General features: G+C 40.9%; 1 protein-coding gene across 18 annotated transcripts in view; it reads right to left on the bottom strand.

Annotated features, from left to right (window-relative positions):
• Positions 1-27,963, bottom strand: part of ptprdb (protein tyrosine phosphatase receptor type Db) — a 143,127-nt gene that overhangs the window by 89,605 nt on the left and 25,559 nt on the right. For all 18 annotated transcript variants that reach the window (XM_025058776.1, XM_025058777.1, XM_025058779.1 and 15 more), the window contains 3 exons: positions 21,910-21,935; positions 9,473-9,548; positions 8,331-8,375 (listed from right to left, as the gene is read on the bottom strand). The gene's annotated coding sequence lies outside the window, so the exon portion shown is untranslated. The remainder of the gene's footprint in view (positions 1-8,330; positions 8,376-9,472; positions 9,549-21,909; positions 21,936-27,963) is intronic.

Here is a 27,963-nt window from a genome sequence, read left to right as displayed (position 1 = left end):
ACATGAATGCAATCATGAAATGCAATCTGTCAAACTGGTCCCTTTGAAGACAGAAGATGAAAGGATATTTACAGCGAGAGTTATTATTTAAAAGATGCTACAAAACTTGAAAACAAAGAGACTTAGAAAACAGGTCCTGGTTTCGTCAGCTTGAAAACCAATTCCCTGATATATTAACAGGGTGCCGAGCGGCAGCCCATTAAAGCCGTGACATTTCCTGTGATCTCGGCATCACGGAGAGCCACCAAACCACCCACACATGACCAATGTATTCATTATGGCCATCGCACAACACACTTGACCCCTACACTCCTGCAAACACTATGCTTAACCCTCTGGGAAAAACATCCCTGAAGGTCAAACCACTGATACGCCTTTTTTTTTTTGCACACACTCTGTCTGTCAGAGCACTGTATTAGAAACAGCAGTATGTTAATGTGAACTCTCTGAGGCCAAGGACTATGTTAATACTTCTTCTTTCCTTCAGGCATCAACTCTTCGATGATTTGTTTTATCCCGACGTATGAATCTACAGAGGGCTGATTAACTTTTCTGGCTAGCACCTAGCCTTGCCTCTAGGCTAACATCAGCCATCACACTTCTCATGGTTGCATTTGGATAATTATAGGTAGAATTTCATAGAGGAGACACTAATACAGACAATTAACATGTATGACACAGGAAATAGGCTGTTATTACTGCTGTATACACTGCTGTAGTAGTCTGTGTGCAAAAGAGAAGTAAAAGTCCAGAATAATAGATTTTGTATGATAAATCTCAATCGCTCCATACCTGCATAAACTAATTTAATTTAGCCATGGGAAAACAGTAGTTTTTTTTCTCTTGTAAACAAATAGATTTTCACTGACGATAAAAAAAAGCGCTGAGCTTTGGGGATGAGTAATTGGTCAATTAACTGAAGGTAAATGGGTTTTTAACTACATGTAAGTTGAAGTGACACATTTGCATAATTGATTTTTTTTTTACAGACTTTACAAATGAGCTTGATTGGGCTTATATAGGGCATCTTCCACTTCATCAGAGTTCCGTTCCCATGGTGCAACGTAACTCGATTTTCAGCATGGGTTGGAACTCACATCCTGTACATAAGTACCTGTGTCACTCACCTACGCTAACAGTTAATAATCTAGGACAGAAAAACATCACAAGAGTCTGACTTATGATTGGGAGCCATAATGAAGAGCAAAAAGTACATCAAAAAAACACAAACAAAAGAAAGCAAATGTAGCACAATCCATTGTATGACGTACGAATGGTGAATATAAACAAAGCCGTCTTTCTTTTCAGCGTCGCCAAAAAGTTCCTGTGCAAAGTAGTTGAAGAAGATTAACGCTGTATGTTGGACTAATGGCAAACAATACAGCGACGTAACCATGAAATGTCGTAGGTCGAAGACGTGGTCATCTGACGACCCCTTTTACCAGTGTTTCCCAAACTTTTTTTCTGGGGACTCATATTAAGTCACAAACATTCGCAACCCAATTCAATAGACATTATTCATAAACTCCTGGGAAACATGAAGTGAGACAACCCTCAAAAAAAAACCTCTTGAGCNNNNCGTGACCCAGTTTTTGGGAAACACTGCCTTATACCATCAAATACTACAGTACAGATATTACAAAAGTACCAGAAACGTTTAGAATCTAATATGTTCTATGTGCTCCCTGTCTTGTGACTGAACCTCTCCTCCACTTATTCCTGGTGTGAACAGCACATTAGGAATAATTTTCCAGGAAAAGAAGCTGTCATTATATATCATTAGACAGACAGTACTGCATTTAACAGGTTCTGGCATGTACACAAAACCCCATATCATTATATAGGAATTCTTCAGTGCAGGTTATAATTACATGCTTAAATTATAGGTTTAGTTGATATCAAAATAATGAACCATTAGAGGGCAGCATTGTATTTGACTGTGGATGCTAAAGATAGCTACAGTCACTATGTATCGAGAGCCTTTTTTTTTTTTCTTTTTTAGACTTTGCCTCCATTAACCACTTAATCTTTTTAATTATTTTGGGAAGATTATTCAGATTAAAATGTTTTTAAACATTTTAACACATGGGCAGAATATCCAATAAATCCACCCTTTATCCATTTAATCACAAGCAATAATGCTGAATTATCACAATTAATCATGACTGATCTAGAACTAACTTTAAAATTAAATGTTTAAAGTTGTTTGCAGCCTTGATTAAAATTACGAAAAAAAAAAAACATGTATATGTGTGATGGTTGTTTTTCTTTTCCCATTTCTCTTCCCTCCACATGAACACAACCACAGCCACAAATAAATATATTCAATGCATACAAATGTTTACAACATGGTTGGGCACTCACTCATGATACATTAAATGCATTGAGGGAAACAAGTTCAATTCACAGGGCAGCATCCAGAGCTAGAGCTAAACCAGCGCCTCACACACACACACAGCGATGCTCGTGCGTGAGCGCGCTCACAGGTCATGGAGAAGTGGCTGTCACCGTGATTGGTTCCTGCTGCTGAGGGCAAACCAGTGATAGCCAATTATCTGTCATTATATACCACCGCAGCTCCTGCGGTCTGGATGCTTCTGCCTGTGTCTGCGTGTGCGCGCGCGTGTGTGTGTGCATGCATTTGTCATAGTGAAAGAGCAAGCATATTACTGGTTATTTCATTGCATTGAAAAAGAGAAGAGAAATGTAGAGGAGAGGGTGAAAGGGGGGAGTTGGACATCTACAGAGTATGAATGTAAAAGGAAGTGGAGATTGATGATTATATTTGACACTCGTACAGAAGATGGAATCACAGGCAGCCACAGACCTCCAGTGAGCTGCGAGCTGCTGACAGATGTCTGGTGACCAAACGATTCCTGATGCGGCAGGGCCGAAGCCTAGATTGAAGCAGTCGGTCAGCATACGACTGCTGCTCCATCACATACAGCCAGCGTGTGATCAGGCCATGAGCAGTGTGTGGTCAGATGTAGTTACACCATATGACAGCATGTAGGATGACTTCATGTATCACTTAAGATTCCACAACTAAGAACCGATCGTATATGGCCCATAGGCATCCGTTACTTTCCGCTCCGATTCATGCTGTAGCTGAGCACCACCAACTGTCAACTGTAGTTTGGTAAACAGGGTTATTATTTAAAAATTTGACTTTTCTCTGACATGTTTTTTTGTACGTAATATGGTTTATACTGTAAATGTAATCACTGTCATCCACTGATTCAGTGATCTGACTTAAAGACGCACATTTACTGTTAGAAACAAAAGAATAACTATGTTAGGAGTCGTCTCAGTCATAAAGACTCAAGCACTTTTAAAATCCTCCTTTCTCCAATTTAACTTTTATTCAACAATAAACGTGCAGCTACAGCCAGAGTGGTTAGAGCTCTTCGCTGACAGCAGGAAGATCACTAGTTTGCTGGTTCAATTCCTGGTCTTTCTGTATGGAATTTGCATTTTCTCTAGAGACTCTAGTTTCCTTCCATGTACATAAACATGGTTAATGGTTAATTAGTAGCAGTGTAATAAATATTGATACACTAAACTATCACGATATTACATTTCATGATAAAGCGGTCCAACTCAGGGGAAGCGTTGAATGTGATCTGCCCTACATTCAGCACATGGCTCGGCCAATGCAATCCCTCTGGTTTCTTTAACTACACTCCTGCAGAAAAGGTTCTACACTTGTGGTGGGAATAAAGAAGTCAAATGCTGTGCCCCAGCCTTTAGCTGGTGATGTGCTCAGAGAGTATAAACCTCTGTCAGAGCATATGGCTTGGCTACCATCTGTGCAAGACCTACAGTACAGAGTAAAGCTGCTCACAGAACAAACAGATACAGCTTAAGTCATAACCTCTGGTGCAGAAGAAGAAGATAGACCAGTCGAAAACAGTAGTTTCTGGCTGGTTTTAGTCATTTTTTATGCATTATGTGTTATTGAATATCCTAAATAAATTCTAGTGACTGATTCATACACACAATGCTGCCGACTTCCCAGTCACTAGCAAAGCACTAAAAAATCTATAATTTATTATTTCACAAAAAACCCACAAATAAATTAAGCACATACTGTGTAATAGCAGTATGATCACTCAGAACCAAACACTGTGCATTGTAATAATTATCAATGAAGCATCAGTGTGTCAACATCCTGCTTCATCCTGCTGTTATGGGAGAAAAGACGAGAGTCACAACCCTCTTCTCACCGAGGCCAGTCACAGGCCAGAGGTGGCCCTGCATGAACATAAGTCATAAACCATCTGCCTTGGTACAAATCCATCCCACTGTACACTCTTAACACATATGTGTACTGTATGTATCTGAAGTATGACTCTGTTTAACAGCTACGCTCCAATAATCCCTGTCTTAATCCACTGCCTGTGAGGGTCTGCGCCTGTGTGTGCATCAGTGGTTTTTTTTAGATTTCTCTTTATGTCTGTGTGAGGGATGGTGTTCAAACATTCTGCTTGCACCAAGCCCCCTGTTCCCACGCCTGCCATACGACGGTATACGTAACACCACGGATGGTTCTCCAGTGAACCACTCCTCTTCAACCGACCACTCAACGCAACTGTGTGGACAGACCATTACGCCATTACAGTCAACAAGATAAACACAGCGAAATTGAGTGGTTATGGGTAACATTACTTTGATGAAGTACTGATAAGGGGGAGAGAGGGGTTGAGAGGTGAATGTCAGTGTGACTGAAGGATACAACAGATACAGAGGTTTTCCAATCTTCCCTTCACCCACTGTTGTGTCCCATTAGAGACATAAGTCAGGCATAATATATATTTCCTTCCTTTTTAGGAAGGGTGCATTAGCTTCATGTCTAGAAACAACATTTGCATCCATCCATCAATTCTCCGGTGCTAGCTAATGCCAATGCCAGCAGTCATCGAGTGAGAGTGAAGCACACTCTGGATAGTACACAGTCTATCACAGAGATACAGACAGCGACAAAAATAAATCACATTCACACTCAATTAAAATGTCCAATTCATACAATCCTGCATGTTTTTGGACCGTGGAAGGAAACCTAGGAGTAACAGCAGAAAACTCACGCAGTTTTCTGCTGTTAGAGAACATTCAGGATCCATATAAGACGACCATTAGCCACAGCATGGAAGCTGCTTTTTCAAAGGAACAGGCTAAAAGAATCTATAATATTAAATATATATTCATTCATAGAAACCATATATTTATATAACACACACACACACACACACACATATATATATATATTATATGTAGGTACTTTTGAATAAATGTATGGATCCTGTATGGATCGATACATACTGTTGGATATAAAATGCAGCTACAGATGTTGGTTATTTGCTAAATTCAGAACACTCCACTACAGTCAAATAATGTTAATAAGTTATGTTAATTAGTTAAATAATTCCTGTGTGTATGATTAGCATTCGGGCAGATTGAGGTATTGACACTGAGCACACCCTTCACAATTACGTAGCAGCTCAGGCCTGCCTGTGGCAGACAGAAAAAGCACTGCACTGAATCACGTGCAGGTGACACTAGCCCTAAAATAGAATCATAATAATATTATAATAAAAAGGCACAGATTACAGCTGCATACACATCATGAATGACGTGTCAAATTGTGTTCAGCGGTGTCTGCTGTTTTGATCTGTGATGTAACAGGTCGAATGGAAGCAGGCCAATACTAACAAACACTGTGCCAGGGGTGTTGGTGCAGCCAACATACATGTCAATAAATCAGTACAGCTAGCATTAGAAGGCTGCAATCATAAGTCAACAGACAGAAGACTAGATAAATGATGACTAAAGATGTGTCACTTTCAGGTTGTTCCCTTGTCACCCATTGACAAGGTGAGTAAACACAATGATTTGGTAGAGTTTTGTTTTTTTTAAAAATATGACTGGGGACAAGGTGGAATCAAACCTGGAACCTGCTGTATAGCAAGCGGTTACCAGGACATAAACGCAGCTCATACGAAAAACAGATCTGAATGCCTTTTAGCCAGTCATGGAGAGAGGAGGGGACATGGTTCCATGAACATTTTAGAGTGAGATAGAGCTTGGTGTCATCTGCATAGCAGTGGAAGTTGAAACCATATTTCCCAATTGAATTTCCAATTGAGGGGGAGGTGAATGACAAACAGAAGGGGGCGCTGGACAGAACCTTGTGGGACATGATTGTTGACAAAATCAACAACATTTTCCACTTATTTCTGCTTTTAAGTGTTTAAATGCATTTAAAAGATGAGGACGTGGAGATAATAATAATTAAAAAAAAAAATCCTGGTCAAGCTACGACCTTAGCTCTTTATCTTCACCGTGTGTGGATGTGCGGTGAGGGAGTAGCCGAGCTTAATTGTGATGAGGGAGCGCAGTAAAAGGTTGATAAGAGGGACCCTCAGCAATGATAATCCCATTAGCACTGTACCACATGTTCCGTCTCCACTAATGACAGACCTGTGCGAGTACGTGTGTGTGTATGTGTGTGTGTGTGTGTGTGTGTGTGTGTGAGAGACTGAGACATTCTCCACAGCCCTAATTTTTTTAATGTGACACTCGAGTCTGGCTACGCATACGGACTAATGAGGCAACAAAATATGCTATTTTTTAACCTCACACTCACCTCATGCACAGATGGTTACAGAGCAAGAGAGAGAGAGAAAGAGAGAGGGAGGTAGGGAGGGAGAGAGAGAGATAATAAAGAGGACAGTGTTTACCTCAGATTACTTCAGAGAGCAGAGACTTCGGGAGGAGCTGTCAAGGATATTCTGCCCTAAGATCAGCACCGTTCATGCTAAGAACTAAATGAACTGCCCTACAGTACGTTCTCTGTCGTACATGTGCTACAGTGCTGCAGGTGATTCCACAGTTTCAGATAAAGTGGTGAGTGCAGAATAAACTCTCCATTAAAGAATCATAATCCCAGAAGATGGCTGTCTTTAAAACGTCCCACCATATCTTTCACAGTATCTTATCATAGGAGTCTTCACAGTCTAACGATACTTGAGAGAAGCATTAAAATGGCTTATATTCTTATATAGAGCGTGACTGTGAAAATACCCAAATACTCTGGCATTGCTTGTACTCAGTCATTGTGGCAGATTTCAGGTGTGTGTGTGTGTAGAGCAGGAAGTATTAATGTACACATCCTCGAAAGAAAAGTCAAGCCCTATATTTCCCAATAAAGGAGAAAATCATTTCCTCATTTTATTACTTCCTTTCTCCTCAGGTGCTCAATGCAATGTATTTGAAAATATATTTTATATGAAAAACAACACTTCAGGAGTGTTGCTTATATTGGCATATGGTTTCTTCTGTGGCTTTATGTACACAATATACTGTGAAAAACAACATGTGCATGAAGTACGATTCATTCTAGTTCTGGACAAAATACTGTGAAAAGAGACTTCATCATACTCCCATGGACATCTGGAGTATATTGTAATCATTATCTGAATTAGCTGCTACATCTGCGAGCCCACAGTTTTCCTTGACAACACTTGAGCAACACTTAAAACGCTTAAATTAAAAACATATTTTTTTCCACACATAGGACATATGGAGCTGGAAAAATAAAAACTATAATAATGACATACTTAAATGATCAGATTTTAAAACACTTCACCGTTCTTCCACTCACTGTTCTAATGGACATTTCTATGGATTGTCCCAGTTTTCAGAGCAACCAATTAAAATGATAGGGGACTAGGAAGTGGGACAAAGTCAAGGTCTATTTGGCAAGGCAATTTACACACACAGACACACACGTTCCCGGCTACCCTACAGTACTGGACGTCTGCCTCCTGTCGCCTCTGCCGAGAGTGATTTTGCATGTGTCCCTGCATGACTGCGTCTGTCTGAACCAGTCATGTTGATCATGATGTCAATTACACAAGCAAGTGTCTCCTCAAACATTCATTTCTTTTGACCATGAAAAACAAACAGACATTAAAGTCACAAATGTCCAACGCAGCATCAAAACTCACACTACCATGCAAAAGCCCTGGGCCCCAGGTAGTTCATTTCTCCACCCTGTCTCCCTCCTCAGCACCCTCACATTCCACTCTGACCTCCACAGCACCCAACCATCAGTCACTGTAGCACCCTCACACATGGAGCTGCTGACAGTGTCAATACAGAGAAACAAGCCCTCACACCAGTGTACAAGTCGGAGCCACACACTATGGCAACACCAGTAGTGTATGGATCTGACTGGTTTTAAAGGCTGGTCCTGTCAGTCCTTAAACACACACACGTACACACAAACATACAAGTCCCTAAAAAGGTGAACTCAGAGATAACATCCTTACCTTGGCTCATGGTTCATTGTAGAGCATGGAGTTGGAAAGTGGGAGCTGAAATGAAAGAGGCGTAGTGTGAATGGTGTGCACACTGCTTGATCTATCAACAAGACAACATATTGATTTTTTTTTTCACTGTTTTTCTTGGCCAGGAAGAATCATTTGCTTGAAAAACCGTCGTGGAAGAGACAGGAGATTAATGAAGAGAAGCCTGCACGGGGATTTCACTAGTAAAAATGGGCCAATGATGCTCTTTTAAACGTGCCTGCTGGCTACGTTGCTCTGCTGCCACCTATAGACCACATCGGGTCTTCCTAGCTCCACAAAGCCTCAGCACGACCTGATAAAAATCACTAAATAAATATAAATAAACAGGATTTAGAAAATAAAACAAACATCTTCAGTGTTACAGCGTCAGTAACACTGAAGAGAAGTGTGAAAATCGTTTTATGACACATGCTGGTGTCATTTACAGTGCATGTGACTCTCTGTTGAAGGTTCCAAGTATTTTGCATTATCATGTTGAAGTAATTTCAGGGGAGTTTGATGAGATAAATATCAGAGGTTCTACGTCTGACACTCAGTTATGTTTCACCAAATCTCAATAGTAAATTGTTTACCACCCAGAGCATGTACATACGGTTTAGAGTGGAGGAGGGGGACAGACGGACTGACAGATTAAGCAGACAGCCAGTGTCAGAAGACACAGGAGAAAGCCCACATGCAGCTTCTGCATCTTTAAACAAACCAAAGCGGGCTGAGCAAAAGCTTTATATTTAGAATGGTGATGCTATGCAGTCTCGAGCGCTAATATGGCAGGAGAGCCCAGCGATGCGTTAGGAAGCTGCATATTTAATAATGTATCACAGGAAGTGTTTTAGATCAGCTGGGGGACACTGGACTGTCACGTCCTCTCTGCACGTCTGTCCTCAACTCTGTCCTGAGCCACAGCAGCAAAGGGGAGCAGGAAGCTAACATTTGACAGTGTCTTCTGCCAGTCTTCTATTCCTAACAACAGTTTAGTCTTCCTATTTTTTTCCTTTGTCAACAGTGTTCACTATATCCTTCTCTCTCTCATTTTTACTTCTTGTTCTCTCACTTCGTGCATGTGTGTGTGTTTTTTAAGGCCATGAAGGTTCTGGTGCATATACCTGTTTCAGTACAAAAATCCGCCGTGCTGTTTCATCCTTGAGGAACGAAAGAGTAAGAAATCTCCTTAGAATTCTCCTGCAAGAGAGAAAAAGAAACAGTGAGAGAGTAAAACGGATGGTGGAGGAAAAGCAGGCTGAGGATTAGGAAAAGAGTCTTAGCCTTTCAAAACTCAATGCTCTTAAAGCCGTCCCTAGCTTTCCACTAAAATCTGTCTGTGTGTGTGTGTGCTTGGACTGTATTTGTGTGTGTCAGTGTGTTTATATCATAGCATTCACACTGCAGCGACCTGGTTGAGTTCAACTAGTTCAGCTGAGTTATTCCAAATCATGTCAGGTTAAATGGACAGCAGAGGCTCAACTCCTGTACCGGGGGCTTTTAAGGCTTTTAGGGTTTTCTATGCCAGCTACTTACAAGCCAAACAGGGATGCGAGGGGCTGAGGGATGAAAGCCGAGGAGCCAAAAGCACACCGCACTTCAGAATGATAAGTATAAACTCTGACAGATCAAAGAGGTTACACTGGGACACACGAATACAAGCACAGAGGCGTGCGAAACACAAGTGGGGTTGGCTGTACCCACAAGTACACACATCCAGATGGAGCTCCTTCATGTTGTGACTGCTGTGACCCTGTGTTGTGATTTGGAATTCTTCTGCCATCTATGGAGTGCAGCTGGGTACACCAAGATGTCACAATATTGGACTCATGCTGCTGGAGATGGTAAACTACGACGAGTCAGAATGGGTTACGTAAACGTGTAACGAAATATATGTCCTTAAATGAACCTTAAAGACGTATATGAATATTCCATTTGTTAAAGTAGTTTCACAGAGTTTTGTTTCAAAAGTTGAAGGTTAGATTTTATAAATTTAAAAAAATGATTTAAATAATTAAATGCTGTTAAGACGTGTCTCTCAGGCGTCTACTACACCTTTGACAAGTTTTATCATCAGGTCTTCGTTGAGAGGTGAACTTTGGTATATTTTATTAAATTTGTTTTTTCAACTCTAGACTCTTGGAATCAGCAAGGATATTGCATTTTTAACAAACTTGAAAAAAAAAATAGTTTGATGGTTTGCAATAAATATATATATTTTTTTCCAAAACTTCAAAAGGCCTTGATTTCAGCCCAAAGACTAAACATGAAGAGATAATGATTAGACTTAAATGATGAAGGTTATGGAGAGGAATACATTTAAATTAAGTTACTTTTTATTAGTTATTCAGTTATTTTTAGTTTTTTTACTTCTAAAATTCAGTCAGGAAACCTTTTGTTAGAAGTCGAGATTTAAAGGTTAAGCTCATCATTCAACACTGCAGTAGACGTGTAGTTTAGTAAATATTGTCATCACATTAAAGAAGTGAGTAAATAATTAAAAAAAACAAATAAAAAAATAAACGTTTAATATACTCCATCTTCATGACGACATGAAGATGGTCGTCAAAGAAATGGATAAAATACACTCGACACCATGAATAAAATAGATGCCATGAAGTCGAGTCACCACAAGTCTGTGCTGTTACACCATTACTGTGCCGGTGTTGCTGACTGACTGACTAAATAAAGACCGAGGCGATGATGGCAGCATACATTATCTCCAGGATCTGGTAAGACCGGGAGTGGGGAGTGATTTAATTGCATACAAAACCAGGACACTACGAGCTTCTGTTACGTGTCTGTATGCGTTGATAGCGGAACTGTCACGTCATAACAGAAACATCCGGCAACCCCTGGGTCACATGACTCCACTATGAAGCGTTAAACATGTAACGTAGGTCTGTGCTGGACGCACACCGTGTATAAATGAGTTCACAGCTCACTTCCAGGTGATCATGCTGCCCCCCTGAGACTCCTCCTCACTCCCACTGTTTCCTCTAAGGATCTGACAATAGCTGGTGGTAAAAACTATCAGGCGGAGGATTATTTTAAGCAGTGGTTGCGTCCTCTTTTGCTGGAACCCAGCTCTCCTCTCCATCATGTTGTTTTTCCTGTTAGGTTTCAGTGCTCCCTCGTTGGAAACCACCTTGTTAGTGAGGATGTGCTTCACCTGTGCTGGCCCAGCAGAACTAATCAAAGCCATGGCTGCCTTGTGCAGAAGAGAAAATGTTTGGGAACTAGATAATTTGGAAAGCTCAAGTTGGCACCGGCAATTTGAGTTTACAGTTCGTGCATAGTAAGCTGAGAGAAGAAATGTTTATCCTACACTGCATTACCGCGCTTTCCTCCCTTATTTTCATGTGATTAAGCGGCATCCGCGGAGAGTGTCTGTCTGCAAACCCTTTTAGTTGCTTTGAAACTCTGTGAGGACTCTCCTGGGAGCCCTTCAGAAAAGCCCCTGAATCCCTTTTAAGTTGATGGCTGACGTGACGCTCAGAGCGAGAGTCAAAATGTTGAGAATCCGCCTCAACTGGACGTCGCCTTAAAGGTCCGTGCTCGCGGCCGACGTAACTCAGGGCACATTAGGTCAGGAGAAATGCTTCTGCGTGCAGTTTCTACCGCCAGACGCAAACTATTTGTGTAAGGATCTGCAAAGCAGTGGCACGGATACTGTAGTTCATCTGATGTAATAAGCCAACCAGGCCACCAGGCTGCTCCAGCTTCACTCATCACACGGGAAACATTCTTCTTAAGATTCCTTTCGCCCGGACTTGACATCAAGGCAAGTGGGTAAGCAGGGCAGCAGTGTGGGCTTCAGATGGCTGTTGCTTAAGCACTACTTTAAATGGACACAGTCACAGCAGGGCCACATATAACACTGACATAATTACCTACAAAATCTGTCTCCAGAGATGTCTTCAAAGGCCGCAGCCTCTCATTTTGACTGCGACAGCGAAGTACATCGAGATCATGTTCGCAACCAGAGTCTGATTCTCCAGGAAAGTATATGTTTAACATCGACTTGTGTTTTTTTTTTTCCTTTTTGAAGTGCGTCAGCACGACCAATCAGTTTGTTCGCACTTTTAAGGAGGTTGTTGCAGGTAATGGGGACGCACAAAGCGGCATGACACATTTCTGCGTAAACAACTTCAAACTTTGAGAAGTTAAAGTGTGCGTGCACCAGTTAGGTGTTACACAAAGGGATTTGCATCTAAGCTGTTCTTGCAGCGATAGTTAACATCAGGAACAAACACCTGCAACAAAAATACCTGTGTAATGTCTGTGTACTTCTTGAAATGGGGAGATACAGGACAGGTGTGGACCATTAGTAAAATAAACAACAAACTTTACTTATGATGTCAGTATGAAAACTCTGTAGTGGCAAAAAAGTCCTATTATATATGTGGTCCACTTACGACCACATCTAATTTTATATCTGTGGTTCACAAAGTGGGTGTCGGAACCTCATTAGAGGACGCCGAGCAATTTTTGTCAGTGAGAAAATCAATTTGTAGGAATTATTGAGGTAATAACTCTGAATGCTCTCTAAGGTGGTTGTAGGTGTCATATAGACCCTTCCACAAGAGGGGGCACTGCAGAAAACGATGTGCAAACTACTGTGTTATGTTACTGACACACCTTCAAAGTCTCAGCCTCTACATAAGGTCTGGAAAACTAAGATGGCGTCGAGCTGAACTTCTTTTAAATTTCTAAAAACGTCTCACTCTTTCACTCGTTAAGCAAAAACTTCCTCCTTTGCCATAACAAATGTAATATACAACCTCAGTACTCACACAGTGCTTCATAACCAAGTGTTTCAAATCACTTAGTGATAAACAACTTCCTGTACACTTAGCGGTGTAGTGAGAAGCTGCCTATTTCTACTACAGCCATATATTTCTCCTAGTAAAGATGTTACTCACAAAGGTACAACAAAGATGTTTTCTTTACATCAACCTGAGCAATGACTGAAGGCATTCAGGGAAACTGCTCGCCTCCAGTGCAGCAATAAAAACCTCCAGGCTGTGGTGGAGCATTATCTTTAAGGTTGTAGGTACAAAGTGATGGCTGCATCAGGGTTCGGGGAAAAAGCAAATCAAGTGATTACCCATCATCACTAGTGTTCACTGAGGCACTTTACTGTTCTAAAGTTGGTTCAGCGCCAGGCTGTAATGCACATCAATCTACTGTGTTCCACTGGGTGTTATATATATTTTCAGTCTTGTCAACAGATCCCACCTAAAAACTCACCGCCAACTTTGAATTACAGGGATGCTCTATTAGAGGTTTTAAGGTTGCTTGTGTCCATTAAGAATACCAAACACTATCATTTCACCTCTGAACAGGGAGAGCATTACAGAAGTGACAAAAAAGGGAAAAAGGGAAAAATATGCAGTTTGAGTTGTGAGTGGCAAATTCTCGTCATCCAGGTGGCGTCCTCCACCCACCAATTATTCACACCTACCTACTACAGCACACACGAGAACAAAAACATCTCAAATAGTCTTTAAAGGTATAAAAATTGGATGTCAAACCCACCAACTCTATGACGCTGAATTTTCAGTTATAGTTTTATACTTTTTTCTTGACATTATTCCATATGAACAATTCCACAATTTGAATTAGCCACAAATTAAAAACAGGTGTGGACCACAGGTGTGTCTTTCTGTTTTAGCAATATACAATCACAATTATTCACGATTAATCATTATTAATTAACAACTACTGTGTGATTAATCAGATTAAACAATTCGACAGCCCTAATTCTTAAGTATTTTTACTTCTGTATCCAGCATCTAAGTGTTATTTCACACCTGCCTTGCAGAGGTGAGGTGTGCCTCACACTTTAAAGATTACTGTCTAGACTCTAGACTAATTAAAAACATGGGTTAAACTGAGTGAATTAGGACCTGATCCCAACCTATTATACAGGCTCATAATGCCATTGGAAAGGCTTCGTAGAAAAAAAAAGGTTAATGAAATGGAACTTCCCCTTGGCCCTACTCACAAAATGAAGAAATACAGGAGCTGTGAAGAAATGCAATACTGCAGATTCAAAATAAATGCAGTGTAATGGCACAATTTACAAAAAAAAAAATCACTGTGCTTCTTGTCTTTATTCAATATCATTTTATCGTTCAAACTGCAGTGGCGAGTAAACCACCACGCCGTGTGCTCCAGGTACCACGGATATGTAGTGAGAAATTTGAATTATCATTTGGTAGGTACAACAAATTACTCAGCCGTGGCCTACTTTTACAGACATATTAGATGCCACTGTGCTCGAGGCCAGGAGAACAAATGACTGAGATAGTGAATGAAGTGAAAAGTGTCTGAACACACAGGGGAGTTCAGAAAAAAAACCAGAGAGGGTTACGGGGTGAGGAGGAGGAGAGAGGAAGATAAAGGGAATTACAGCCAGTGAGAGAAATCTTTATTTTTTTTACAATTAAATACTCAGAAAAAGAAGAGAAAGAACGAACAAACCATTTTACAGTCTCAACCATTTGTTTCACAAATAAAGTAAAATAAAAGTACTTTAGAAACGTTTCAACAAATAACTTCTGTAATGTACTGTCAAATAATAATTTTAATCATCAACGTGAACAGAAGGCTTCAAATTGCGGAGATTAGCACCGCCCACCGTGAACGGGAGAAAATTAAAAATGATTATGAAAAAAATACAAATTACCTGGTCTTGTTGCGGGCAGTTGCAACCCTTTTTGAATCCTTATTAAAACTTATTGCTGCTGTCTTCCTTATGTTTTTTTCTTCCTTCTTTATGGAACGAACGGAAGATTCATTAATTCCATAATGCCGACCTACAGCCGCATAGCTTTTACCTTCATTTAGCATGTCCAATAGTTTTACTTTATCACCGATAGACAGCATCTTCCGCTGCCTTTTGGTCCCTACCGCAGGTACTTTTGCCGGTCCAGAGCGTTTTGTCGACATTATGGGGTTTGATAAACTCGAAATTGCAAGAGAATTTGCACGTACGTAATGTCAATTTGGCAAGCTGTTTTACGTACGTGTACATATTAAACCGCAACGTTATTGGCGCACAGGTAGAGAAGAAGCGGAGTGACTTTTTAGCCAATCAGAATGCAGAACACAATGCACGATGCAAATCCGTGAAGTAGCGAAACCGTGAAAAGTAAACCGCGTTATAGCAAGGGATCACTGTATATACAATAGGGAGAAAGACATTCTCAAGAGATGGATCTCTGATCTTCAAAACTGCAAAATAACACATGGACTCCTTTTTTTTTGGACACTTAACAGCAAACTATTGTTAGGCAAACCCAGAACAACAAGACACTAAATCGATTTAAAGTTTTTAAATGAAAAACACCTGACATTTCCTTTTCAAAGTGAGTGGGAGGCAGCGATAATTTAGGAAGGATAAATAGAAAGAGGAGGGAGATTGTCATCCAAGTAGTCGTGGGGGGTGAGACGGGCGTGGCCTGACACCTGCTTATTTCTTGTTTCTGACAAGATCACAAATGTTAGGCTGATTTGGATTCCCATTGGAGCTGAGTGGGAATGGTGGAGACGGACTGGAATGGCCACAGACTCTAATGAAGCCTCTCAGTCCCTGTACCAGGGTGACCCATTTTCTTTTTCCCTCTCATCCTCCTCTCACTGATGCAGCTGGCCCAAATTCTTCATAGCTCAGAATATGCATAAATTTAATTAAAATGGCAAAAATTATTGGAGTTTTTTTTTTCTTTCCTATATCTTTTATATTTCCCTCCTTCAAACCATTAGTCCTGGGGTTTCTGCCGTGGCTGCGTAGTGTGACAGGGTCAGTCTTCATAGTCAGGAGAAAATGTCACAGAGGAGGTAGTAAATTACAATAACACTATGAACCTTTACATTCCGGGACCAGATGAGATTGAGAAGACATTTCGTTGGTGCATGTTAATGTGTGAGGTGTCACTGTTGTCTGAAGACAACCTTTTCTCAATAAACTTCAAAACAGTGATGTCCTCCTGACTTTTCTGAGGAAACACTTGGGTTCGTCCTTCCTCTGACTCCTCACTACTACTGAATCAATATTTGGCTCGGTGATTAACTTGCTTCATTTAGCAATTAGGACACACCTGTCCAGTTAGAGGAGCTGGGGATCCTCTGGTTGAGCTAGTTAACTGAGTCTTACTTTGTGTACCCAGTGTGTACATGGGTTTTCTCCAGGTACTCCAATTTACTCCCACAGTCACACAGACATGCAGGATTAGGTTCATGATGATGATGAAAAAGCTAATTGGAGATTAATAAAACATGTGGCCCATACAACACATTCTTTATCCACATTTCACCCAAAGGTGGAGGCACAGGGCCACGCTGTTCCAACAGCAAAGATCACCTTCTGTGACAGATCCCTAGTAACAGAAGTAATCAAGTAACAGTGATAAATATCCTGTGGACACCAGGTAAAGCACATGGAGTTTTTATTTATAGTTTTCACACTGCCAGATGTGCTTAAAAAGTAGTACTCCTGAGGGAGTAGTACTATGACATACCCTGCACCTGAGTAGCTGCAGCTGCAGCTCACAGGCTTTTTTGTGTTGCCTTACATTTGTTTTGTCGCATTTTGTCTGCATATTACTGTAGTACTTTGGCTTATGTGACGTATTCTTTTGATTATCCTGGTCGCAAAGACACTTAAGGTTACAGTTAAGATGGCACTCTTCCTAAATCTTTGGCCTTGTAATAAACTAGAAGTCATTAAACAGGCAACAAAACAAAAACAAAGAACCAAACCTTATTGGTAAGTGTTTTTACTGACAAATAAACAAGGCTAATTGTTAAACATTAGCACCTTAACAATCTGATACTCATACTCATCATTTTCAAAGTTCACAAAAGTTTTCTTTTGCTCTAGTGAAGATGGTTTAAGGACACAGTTAAAATCACTGGAATCCATAAAGACCAAGCACACAGGTTGTTATAGAATCAAAGATACACAGAAAACATGGTCTACGTTCAGACTAAGTGGACATTACAGTGGAATGAAAGTCAGAATGTCAGCTCCTCAGCTCCACAGATAACTCAATTCATTTCTCTTTCTGACAGCACTGCAGTAATAGGGCCAACTGTCAAACTGTGGTGTTTTTAAAAATCAATAATTTCATCTTAATTCTCCTCTTTTCAGAAGACTGTTTTTCTGGCAGGACGACCAGATCCCTATTCAAAAACAAGGGTCATGACTAACTAGCTGACTTACTTAAGCACTCACAAGCTAAATCTGATGACCATTACAACTGCTAATATCGGCATTAGCTGATTGTTGTTGTCTCCAACAACTGGGTCGGGGTCCAGTTCTGGTGATGGTATAATTTGATACCAACCATATAAAGAATCAGTTCTATTTTTATATTTTAAATTAACGTCAGTCCATAGCAGCGCCACCTATAGAGACAAACAATTCACACTCACAGTCACGGTCAGTTCTTACCTATGGTCCATTTATAGTGTCTGATCGACCTCTATTAAGTACCTGGACAGAACCCCACGCCCACACACCCCTGACGTACGTCCATGGAAATGTTGTATAAAACACGTCCGTGGTGGGGAACTGTTGAAGACCACTGTATTATTCTGTTTGTCCGTGTTTGTTTTTAGCATTAGCTTGTCTATGGACTGGCATGCCTTGGTTTGTTGTGTCAAGAGTTTTGGTACTTTTTGCCATATTCTCCCTGTGACTGATGGAAAAGTATTTCGGTGCAAAACACTCTCTCATTTCTCAGCCTTGGCCTCCACATGCTTCACCCAGTCTTAGAGAATTTCACACTCCAAACTGTAGCTGCACTTTTTTCCTATTTTTTGGTTTTGCTTTCATTCTCTGTGGGAGGGCAGATAGCTGAGAGGTGAAACCTGAGACTGATGCTCCAAAAAAACACAGTTTGACAAACATCAGTCCTGACACCTATCCTTGAGCACATGTTAACATTTTTGGCCATATGTTAAATTGTTGCACCTTCCACTTTTTTCACACCTCCAAAAAGTTCTAGAAAACACACAGGTTTAGGTTGAAAACACCGTCTCACAGGCAGGTTGCCATTTTCAATAGATACGGCAGGAATTTATTTTAATTTTCCTTTTTAGGAAGCCTCTTAATTTAGCACTGATCCCTGCACTGTTTTGTGTTATTTTGTGCTGATGGCATCACCTCGCTACACGAGGATCTTTTTCTGTATCCAAAGCTGAGGCCGTGCATGTGTGTGTGCACGCAAAACAGTGTGTGTGTGTGTTTGTTTCCTCCTGAGCTTTTGCTGTCATCCTGCTGGTGAAAAACGAGGTGCACATAAGTCATTCACTGAGAGGTAGTCACTAATAGGATAGAGGCTGCTCCCCCTCAGCTACCCATGCACACTCAAACACGCAACCAGGGCACAGACAGTCTGAGACTCTCACATACCTCCACAGGAATGAGCTATGGCCTTATTACCCACCTCACTTCCTTCCGTGCAGCCAGTGTCCTTCCATAAAAGCACTGTTCCTGTCCTCTCTCTGAAACACACTCTGACTAACCCTAAGTTTACTTATCCATCCATCCATCCCTCCTCCCCCCTCCTCCCTGACATTTTGGTTTTTTTTCCTCTCACTCTTTACTCACCCCCTCCTCCTTCTCCCACCACCTTCCCTCCATAACTATGTTTCAGCTCGTTTATTACTCTTCCCCTCATCTTCCGTTGCCTCTCCTGTTTTTTTTTTCCTTCCCTCCCCCTTCTCTTCCCCCTGGTTTCTAGCCTGCATTAAAATAGCCTCTCCTGCACCTCTCTCCTCTCTGCATAGCACCTACTTGATCTTCCTCCTCACCCCTCTCCACAACAGTGTTACCCTAACGCAACCCGTTCTCTTCCTCCACCTTCATTTTCTCCCGCCCCTCCACGCTCTTTTAAGCCTTCATCATGCACCTCTCTACTTAATCTATTAATCTCTACCTCCCTTTCTCTCTTTTTTTTCATCCCCTCAGCTCCTTTTCTTTCTAACGGTATCCTTCCTTCACTTCTCCTCGCTCTATTTTCTCCCCCTTTCCCAGCATTCTCAACCGAAGCTGTCTAGATTGCTAATAAAACGAGTATAGAAAGAGGAAGAGGAGGTGGATGGGAAACAACACAAATAAGGACATGATGTGTACAAAAATAGGTGGATATGTGGGCTAAGACACAGTAAGAGAAAAGGGTGAGTTAAAGCAGGAGGTGGGAATGTTTGATGACAGGGATAAAGTTAGAAGAGTCCAGAGGTGCCAGGAAATAAAGATACTGTGGTGTTTTTGTTATTAATAGAAATTTATTTTCCTTCATAAAATTTATTTTTTCTTTGAGGTTCAGTTTGAATCGTTTGCCAAGAATTCATCGGCTTCTCTCTGAACAACAGTGGCACTGTGGTGCCCACCCTCTGGATATCTGTGATGTCATCACCACATCGACTTTATTTAAGATAGTTACGTAATTAAACTGCAGGATTGACACACCTGAACGGCAAGGTTGAAGCAAGAGCTGCAAATTAGCAGATGAGTCGATGAAAAAAAATATATATATATATTTTTTTTTTTTTTTTAAATTCAGTGGGAACTGAGGACAAGCAGATGCTAGATTACATTTTTAAGACAACGCAAACACGCACACATCTTTGTGTGATGCCTTGCTTGTTTGAATGGTTCAGAGTGAATGTGTGTGCGTCACAGAGGCAGGTGTCCTGTCTGTCTGTAACAGGATGTGGTAATTAACCTTTCTCCAGCTGAGCGGAGCTATTAAAGCCGTGGCTGTAAACCACTTTTATTACAATAACAACAATTACACAACTTGAAGTGTTTAGTGATGTTCTACACGTACAACAACAACACGGGGAGAGCATTGCCCCGTCTAACTAGTACTACTAAGAGTACTTTTAAGGAAGACATTTCACATTCAGAAATATAATATAAAAACAGGTTTGTTTTTTGTTTTTATTTAATGGATAATGTACACATTTGGAACAGGAGCAGCTGCTTCATCCGTGCAGCTTTTTTATGAAGAGTCGTGATAGGTCAGAGCAGTGGTGGGCTAAAAGCAGAAGCTGCTTTAATTAGAGGCTGCTGCAGTATTTTCTGTTAAAACAACAGGGTCATATTTTATGGCCGTTTAATGCACTGGCCAACATGGAGTGAATTTGTTGGCTTGTCTTTAAAGAACCAGCGGTAAATTATCAACACTCACTGGCCATCTGCTGCAGAAACTCATCAATTGATTGGACCGGCGTTAATGTAAAGAAGTTGGCACTGTTACTTTGATTGATGGACGGATGAACAGACGGATGATGGATCGATGACCGCATGTAATGTATTTATATATGTATTTATGTACTATATAGGTATGCCTGTACTGCATGTATGTATATACATATTTACTGGATGGATGGATGGATGGATGACTGGATGGATGGATGACTGGATGGATGGATGGATGGATGGATGGATGGATGGATGACTGGATGGATGGATGGATGGATGGATGGATATATGGATAGATTAGCCATCGATTGCAGAGATGACTCTAACTGGACAAAGAAATCTAACTGGACTTTCAAGTGTGGGCCAGCAGGACCATGACATATGACTTGTGCCCCAGAGTGAGTGTTCAGTAGCAGTGTCTCGGCCAAACCTTAGCCACTAATGAGGCTCTGCACAGGGTCCCAGCAGAGCCACTCTAGAACACTGGGAACTAGATATACACACAATGAAGGAGGAGGCCTCAGATGTGCACATATGACACACACACACACACACACTCACACACACACATTCAGTTCAAAAACTATGGCTCCTTTTATGCTGCTTCTGTGCCTGTTCTGTGGGACATGCATGCTTTCTTCCTCTGACTGACTTTAGCCCTGCTCTGGACCTAGCAGGGCGGTGTAATGGAAAATACAATGTCATAAATCATTGAGAAAAGCAATGGGAAGACCAAAAATATAACTGAGACATATTATATGTAACTACTTTAATTGAACATCATAGTTCCATCCAATTTTTCATTTTATCCCTCACCTCTCTCCCTCACTCCTAATGACTTTATGTAACGTTTAATCAACGTCAAGAGAATTTTTTTTTTTATTTATCGACACTGTGCTCACAGTAGGATATTCTTCCTTTGTTATTGTCCTAATAAACAAATTAAATAGAATTATGTTGAATAAATATGAATTAATTACGGCAAAAATAGACAGTTCAGGGTCAGAGGTGTTCAGTTAAGTATTTTATTTTAACCATTTAATCAGTTTAAAATCCAACGTGGAATAAAAATAGAACCTGGAGTACTCCATCGCACACTTCTGTACATACATGCGTGTGTGTGTGTGTGTGTGTGATTTATCATGTTTTTTGCACATGATGCAGAGTGCATAAACCCTTCTTTTGTATTTCTGCTGTCTTAATTTCCTGCTTTTGTGTTTCAGTGAACAAGAATCACTGTCTAAAACTTTAAGGACATTGATTGTTACTGCTGTGACAAATGGCCATGAATTAAAATCAGATTGACAATTTCAAAGAAAACCATCAAATCCTTCTTACCTTGTGAAGCACTTTACCAGGCAAAACTGCAGAAAGGAACAGAGAGAGAGAGAAAGACGTGTTGATTAACAATAGTTTCAATGGAAGAAAAAACCAAGTCAACAGACAAAACAAAACAAAAAATGTTAAAATGTCATCGAGTTCTCGTTGTGTGTTTGACTACCGGGTAAATTTCACTGTATTTGAGAGAAAAACATTTTCTTTGAAAGTTTTTTGGATTCAAATTTCAGACTGTTCTTTTACAAAAATACATCTGTTAATAAATGCTTGGTTTAAAATACTATTACATCACCAGCTGAACACATTTAATATCAACTCAAACTAGAATCAAAGACGAACTTGATGACAGTGAGCAGTCGTACGCAGGTGGGCCTTTTGACACATCTACACAAACACGGATCCTAGAGTAGATTAAAGAGGGGAAGCCAAGAGAGACTGATTCTGTTGCACTGAATATCACTTGACAGGCTGCATCATTAAAATTAACAAACATTTCAAGAGGCTGTTCTCAAATCTGCTTTTGAGGGGGATGTTGAACTTCCAAAGTCTGCACAAACAAACAAAAAAAGAGAGAGATTCCAGATATAGCCTTGCTGGATTTGCTGAGTGCCTGGAACCCGCATATATACTTCTTTCCTTCCTTGCCTCTGCAGCTCCGACTTCATCAACCCCACAGTAGATTGGTGTGGGAAGTGGGGAGATGGAGTTGGCTCACTGGGTGTTTGTCTTGTGTTCTGCCAACTGCTGACCTACTTTACTTCCCTTTGCCACAGTACACTGACTGCAATACACCAGGCCTTGGAATGAGATTATGCAAACCCCCCTTACAGTTGAACAGACACATGGCACAGAGTGGCCCCGGTCTGGCATCTCCAACAATATGTAAATAGCCTGATTAATATTACAATTTAAAACCATGGCAAATAAAGGGGTAGTGGGAAAATTCTAGAGAAACCGTAAAAAAACCAAAATACACTAACGGTAATTTTTTTAGCTGTTTATTCCATTCTTGCAAATTAAATTGAATGTACCAATGTGCAATAGTTGAAATGAGGTCCAGCAGGGGGCAGAAATGCATTTCAAGGGATGCAGACAAGACGCTGAACCCCAAAAAAGAAGAAGTAAATTATCGTAGCGCAGAAGAAACTCGACTATTAAAGGTATTAACATTGCAGATTTGAGTGTTTTTTTGTAATGGAAACTAAAACTATAAGAGGCAGAAATATAAGGGTTTTAATTGTTGAGTTATGTTTCGTAATGAAACATGATTACATCAGTCAGCCGGGTCAAAGGTCATTTACTAAACATTGATGTTTTTACTTGGTGTAATACATTTTTGTTCTGTTTTGCTGTTGTACTGTAGGTTTTACCATTTCCATGGAAAAAACACAAAGTTTTGAATCATCAGGTTTTGATGTGGGAGGTGTACAGCTCCACATTACAGTGGTGCACTGGGCTGCTGTACAGCAGTCGACAAAAATGTGATCATACATATATACATATATTTACATATATGTACGCAAACATATATTTGACTGATATTTGCAGTACACTAACTCAAGGTGGTCTTCATAATAATGGACTGATTTTGACCTTTGACCCTTTTGGATGGCAGGTAAAAACCCTATCACTGCACCAGTGTCGTCCCATTCCTCCACACTAACCAGCCAATTACATCTTTGTTAATGTGCTTGTAAAAAAAAGAAAAGAAAAAGAAAACGCACAACATTGTGTAATTAATCTGAAAACAAACGCATCATTACGTCCATGCATTTGATGAGCAAACGCGTGCACGCAGGGCCACGCACGTGTTTCATTAGTGTGGAGGAGGTGGGTAACTCCCCCCCCAGGAAACATTGACCAAGAGGCTATTGATTCACTGGGAAATGTCAGTCTGTTTGTATTTGTATGTGCGCGTGTGCGCGTGCACCGCAAGTGTGTGTATAGAGTACTCGTACTAATGGAGTCTTTAAGTCGGAGTAAGCACAGTAAATCTGACCCAGTTGTGTTTAACGAAGAGGGAGAGAAACAGGCTGCTGACATATTCATTAGAGCCAATTACTGTGTCCAATCACAGCCATCTCACTCAGTCACCACGGAGTAACACTGAACGGGTATGTGTGTGTGTGTGTGACAGAGAAAATAAGCATTACCAACAGTCAGTTGTGTCTTGACTGATTGTACTTAAATGTACTATTTATTCCACTTACCAAAATGGCAACGTGGGGCCTTCAGAGGCATCAATATCATTTGATCTCATTCAACCCTGGCAGAGCAGTGAAGTGTAAATCAATAGGGCTACAACTGGAATCACTAAATTATACAGTCTTATTGAGGATTCAATAAAAGGTTGTTAAGGCTCGGAGGTTTGCAGTCATGACTCGGACTAATAACACAATGACACAGTCTGACAATTCTATTAACAAGATCACTGCAAATACAAGCAATCGGGGGCGGGGGAGGGGACAACACGGCTCTCTGGGTGTCTGTGTGTGTGTGTCAATGTGTGTGTGTGGATCATTGTTTTTAGGCTCTCTGGGTGTCTGTGTGTGTGTGTGGATCATTGTTTTTCCCACACATGTGGGGGTTGTGTAATTAGCTTCCTAGCTTGTCCTCTTAAATTGGATGTGAAAGTAATTGGGGCTTTTGAATACTCAAAAAAGATCTCTGTCAGTGTGTGTGTGAGCGTGTGTGTGTGAGCGTTTGATTTGTTGTTTTCAGGCCCAGCAGTCTTTGTAGCACAGTCAGAACTACAGTTCTACAGTTTTGATTCAAGCAAAGAATAAATAGAAATTAAATGAAAATATTTACTCATTTACCAGATACGGTTTAGAAAAACAATGAGATGTTGATGGAAATAAAGTTGTTGCCGTGTGTTAGCAATAATATCTGCACATATCGGTGTGTGTTTTGTAGGGGTCTGTGTTTTGGAGGACGGCCAACCCGTCACTGTGTTCTCAGCTCACTCTAAAGCAGCTTGTGTTTCATTAGTAATGAGTCCATTTGCAAAATAAATGAGCTTTTAGTGACCACATGGCGACGAGCGTGTCCACTTCATGTCCAACAGCACACCGTCTCTCAGTCACACACACACGGCAGAACTGAGCTGTGATGCTGTTGAAATTGACACGGTGGCTGTGAGACTGCGCACGAGCGCGCACATTTGTTCAGCCAGCAAGAAGCTCACGTGGAGATAATGAAGTCAGTCAGTTGTGTCATTAATTACTGTTTTACACCTGCTTGTCTCAGCTAATTAGCCATGCTGACACACAAATGCAGTACACGCACACACCTCCTCTCGCAACCGACGCACACACACACACACACTCGCACGTGCGCACCTTATATGATTACACAAAGAAACAAGTTCCTGGACTAACGCAGGCACGTATGTTATCGCACTCAAGTCGTGCACAAAGTTCTAGATCAGTTTACTTTACACCAACGAGTCAAAAATACATTCTCATTTTCACATTGACAGAGGTGAGATGGCACTGCTAAACACAGCACTGTTTGGGAAACTCTCTCCCTGTCACCCTCGCACGTCTCTAACCACCTCCCTTTGTCACTGTTATTTCTTCTTTTCACACTCCTTCCTGCTCCACTCCATTCCCACAAATGCTAGCTTCATCATTTAGTCTGGTCCTGGCTTCTCTCTCTCTCTCTCTCTCTCTCTCTCTCTCTCTCGCTCCATTTCTCTCTCTCACACACACACACACACACTGGTATCCAGTCCACATCAGCTGGAGTCATGATGAGGCATGTGCAGAGGAGGTGATGAAAAATCGGACGTTGCTAAAGCAAATCTGCACTGCCAAGTACACTGCACCTGCGCTAGTCAGTGACGGGGTGAGACGCAGACGGGCAGTGCAAAAGTTTTAGGCATCTGTGTACATTTGCCTCCAGATCAGTGTGAGGACGGCACCATAAAAATCCATTTGAATTTATTATTAAAATGATGGGCCACACGTTGGCAAATGTTGGTAGAACAACTTGAATGTTCGCACCTAATATCATTGTTTGGCTTTCTGCTGTTAGCAAGATAGAACGTCACTACAAAATATGCTGCTTAAGAATATATATAAACGTGTATGTGTGTGTGTGTGTTTGGGGTGGACATGTGACATTCAAGGTCGCTAAATATTGTATGTACTGTTAAGGTTGTGGCGTGTCCATTAAAATTTATACACATTTAATTTGGCATGAATGTGACAACCCCCAGTGGACTGTCAGTAGATGTACATGTGTGTGTGTGTGTGTGTGTCAACAAAGGCCACAGCCACTGCTGTTTTGCTGAATAAAAGATGACAGAACCACAATACCAGGAGATTACCGACCACCACAGTGATTTTGTCTCATATCAACAGTGACATTTGTTGCATCACAGTCACTTTACACGTCAACTGCAATATAATCATGTTTTCATCTGCACAGAGAGGCTCCCTGACTCCGACTCTGCTGTCGCTACCTTCTCAGTTCCGATCTCTTTTCCCTCCACTCACATCAGCCCGTGCTCTCCTGCGTTCATCGCTCTCTTACACACACACACAAACACACACCAAGAGCACATACAGCGTATGGCTATTTCTCTCTTCTTTGAAGAGCCGCTTTGAAGCTGTGGCACCCGAATCGATCGGTGCTCAGATGAACTCGTTTTACCAGAGCCCCGCGATTATCTGTCGCTTAATTTCAAACAGAGTGCAAAGAGAGAAGGGCTTACACCCCATCACTCACTTACACTCTCACACTCAGTCAGACGCCCAAACATGGGGCACACACACACATACATCCACACAAATGGGAATAATGAGACGAGCTTACACAGTGAATCCCAGTACTTAAGGCAAGCTGAGCCGGGAACTGACAAGCGAGTGTGAATGCTAAGAGAGTGAGGACATAGTGGGAGAATGAGAATATAAACTCTGGCAAAGTGATGAAACTTGAAAGAAAGCTTCCCTCCCATGGCTTCACTCTGATTTCAAAAGAACCTGTTTCTCCATAGGCATTAGAAATATGTTTTTGTCTAAAAGAACACTCCGAAAAGTTATCGCTAGTGGTTGGGGTCAAGTTTGAATTTAAGTTTGTGAGCTAAACTTACTGGAGTTTTTTTTAAGGCGCTTTTATAAGAATTAAAAACAAGTCAAACTCTTGGCGCTTTTATAAGAATTAAAAACAAGTAAGACTCTTTAAATTGTAAATACACTTGAACCTGAAATTGTTCAGACAAATGGCACAGACTTTTCGATTTTTCCCTGAACAAAGTTGATTAATTGAAAAAAAAATATATATAAACACATCAACAACTGACACTTTCAACACACAATTACAACTTAGATTGTATCTATTATTTATCTAATCAAACAACATTCCACCTCTTCTGTTGGCCCTTGTTAAAGGAGCTTAGATAAAGTGGATGAATGATTAATGTCTTCAACTACAGCACAGTATGAATAATACAGTCACAGGTCATGTCACGATGCAGCGGTGGACTGTGTTCGTTGACATTTGTCAGTGGAAAAAAAAAACAAGCATTGAATTTTTGTCACAATAAAATCTAAGAAAACTAACTGCATTTGTTATTTATTTAAAATTTTGAAAATGTCTACGGTATCTTGATGGTATGGTGAAAGCACGAAGGCATTTCTTTTTGCACTAAACAACAAACCCATGAAAAATAAACAACTGCGGTTGAGAGTTGTTGTTTACGTTACACCTGCTCTGAAAAACCAGACCTCAGGAAACAAAGCTTCAAAAACAGAGTCACACAGAGACCAGAATCAAACAGAGACTCCAGCAGAGAGTCGTATTTCTTAATTACACTCATAGGTGTTTCCAATACCCACAGCCCCCCCCCCCTCCAGTCACAAGGTCAACAGCACAGCCTAATAAACAAATCTAATTCTGTTGTGATTTTTTTTTAGACAGTAAAGCGACTGGAACAGACCTAAAGTGTGGTTAGTTGTGGTGTAGAATGTCGAATGTGAACCTCCGTCTGAAAAAAAAAATCATCAGACAGACAGACGTTCCACGGCTTGGGAGCAGAGGGAGGGAATG

The sequence above is a fragment of the Cynoglossus semilaevis genome, chromosome 9 (genome assembly GCF_000523025.1).
Source record: "Cynoglossus semilaevis isolate Cse_v1.0 chromosome 9, Cse_v1.0, whole genome shotgun sequence".
Classification (NCBI taxonomy): Eukaryota; Metazoa; Chordata; class Actinopteri; order Pleuronectiformes; family Cynoglossidae; genus Cynoglossus; species Cynoglossus semilaevis.
This window is presented reverse-complemented; position numbering and strand designations above follow the sequence as displayed.